Source organism: Oryctolagus cuniculus, chromosome 5 (genome assembly GCF_051225735.1).
Source record: "Oryctolagus cuniculus isolate XC-2025 breed Fujian yellow rabbit chromosome 5, ASM5122573v1, whole genome shotgun sequence".
NCBI lineage: Eukaryota > Metazoa > Chordata > Mammalia > Lagomorpha > Leporidae > Oryctolagus > Oryctolagus cuniculus.
This window is the reverse complement of record NC_142871.1, coordinates 48377130-48379412: the sequence shown is the minus strand read 5'-3', so window position 1 is coordinate 48379412 and position 2283 is coordinate 48377130. Positions and strand designations below refer to the sequence as shown.

Genomic DNA, 2283 nt, shown 5'->3' with positions numbered 1-2283 from the left:
CAAATTATGCAAGGATTTCAATTTCTCTTTGTACCAAAATTAATTTATCTTTTAATTCTATTTTCCATAAACTTTTTCAAGTTCCCTTGCAAAATGCTAGCCTTGACAGAGAGAGCTCTGGTTCTTGTGCCATCCCTTGGTTCAGCTTAACCTCTGCCCCAGGGGCTGCTCTTGTTGCACCTGAGCCTGGCTGTTGGGTGCCAGCATCGGTGTCCCTGCCACAGCCTCTTCACTCAGAGTCCTCAAGGCTGAGCTCTCGCTTCCTCTGGGGCTCCGCCCTCCACAGCACTGGCTGGCACACATCTGTCATTTTCTCTGAGTTTCTCTCTAGCCCCTCACACTCACAGCCCGGGAAGAGCTTTGGTTTTCTCCTTGAATATTGGAAATCTGCCTTTAAGCACTTCAAGGCCAAGATGATTAAAATCATTCCTGGAGATTTAAAATAACTTGGTCTTTTATGAGGCTTTTAGAAAAAAATTATGGTCATTTAGTACAAGAGTAGGGTTATGCCACCAAAATAGTAGCTTTATTTTCTTAAGTGATTTGGATCTTGGATGCTAATCAGGAATTTTTTCCTAAGGGATAGTGTAAATCAGTGTTTTCCTGTTGGCAATTTCAGGACCAGGACTGGCAAAATTCTCACCAGTCCAATTTAAAATAAAAGTGACACAATATAGTGCATGTTCTCTTTATTTTTAAAAATATTTATTTTCATTTATTAGAAAGACAGAGAAAGAGAGAGAGCTCCCACATCTACTTGTTCACTCCCTGAATGTCTATAAAAACTAAGAGCTGGGCCAGACTGAAATCAGGAGCCAAAAAGTACAGTCAGGTCTCCCACATGGTGTCAGAGACACAACTGCTCTGCCTCCCAAGGTTTGTGTTAGCAGGAACCTAGAACTGGAAGTGGGGTTGGGACTCAAATACAGATACTCCAGTAAGGAATGAGGTCATTTCAAGTGGCATCTTTTTTTAAATTAAAAAAATATATTTACTTTGAAGAATCAAAATGTCATCAAAATAGGTGCAACTTTTTTTTCTCACAATTACTGAGTGACATTCAGTTAATGGAATGACAATTATTTTGTACAAGCTACATCAAAGACAACCGAAGATGAAAAACTATCTTCTCTGTACACAAACAGTTTTTGCTGTGCACTCACAGGAACCTGCTTTAAATTTCCGTGTCAATTTCCAACCTCCATGCTGTACCAGTCAAGGTTAGTGGCTATTGAAAATACTACCAGGACAGACGTAAGTAAAGATACATTCAGTAATGTGTTAACTATATAAAAAAGACACTACAGTTTAAAAACAAATCTTATACAGCCTTACATTTCAGTTTTTCCTTTTAAAAGGAGTTCATTGTGTTTAAGGGAGTTAAATGCTTTATAGAAAAGAAAAAAACCTGCTCTATAACCAACTTATTCATCATTTTCATCTTTCTCTCCTCATCATCCTCTTCATCTTTTTCATTCTTCTTTTTCTTGCTCTTTTCAGCCTGGATGACTCCCGTTATTGCTGAATAAGATTTTCCTTTAGCTTGGTATGTGGCAATATCCTTTTTTTATTTTTCTTTCAGCTTAACAACCTTCTATTCATCAGGCTGCTTGTTCTCTGCGACAGTGTGGTTCCATCTCTCTCCCAGTTCCTTTGCAACACTGCCAAACGATAGGCTGGGATGTTCTTTGATTTTTGGGAGATACTCAGAACAGAACAAGAAAAGCCCAAAGGAGGTCTCGGTTGCACTGGGATCCTTGACCTTCTTTCTTGTTTGCCCTTTAGAAGGGGTATCAGTTTTCATAATGAGCTTCATCTGCTTTGCCATGTCTTCAAATTTTTCCTTTCTCTTTAGCAAACGTGGTCTTCTCTCTCTCAGCACATCTTAGAAAACTCTCAGAAGTTAACAGAAGCATCTGAGTGCTGCTTCTTGTGCTCTTCCAGGCAAGTTTGCACAGGGAATGCATATGATGACATATTGTTTCTTGGCTTGTTAGGATCTCCTTTGCCCGTATTTAGTTATTTTGTCTCATTGAGGCAGAGTTGCCCATTGCCAATCTGCTCTCCCTTGTCCAGGCACTGTCTCTATGGAGCTCAATGTACTGCAATGGCTGTCCCCAAGTGGCATTTTAACCAGTGCACCAAACACTCACCCTGGAGTTTTCTTAAAGCTACATTTATCAATGTAGCTCTGTCTTTCATTTTAACCTTACAATTTTCACATTAAAATAATTCTTTAATGAAACTATGATGGATCAAAACTTTAATGATGTTTTCAAAATA

At 39.0% G+C, this 2283-nt stretch overlaps 1 pseudogene; it reads right to left on the bottom strand.

The window, feature by feature from the left end:
* Positions 1–1351: 1351 nt before the first annotated feature.
* On the bottom strand, positions 1352–2019 carry LOC149126492 (high mobility group protein B1-like 1 pseudogene; annotated as a pseudogene).
* Between the last annotated feature and the right edge of the window lie 264 nt (positions 2020–2283).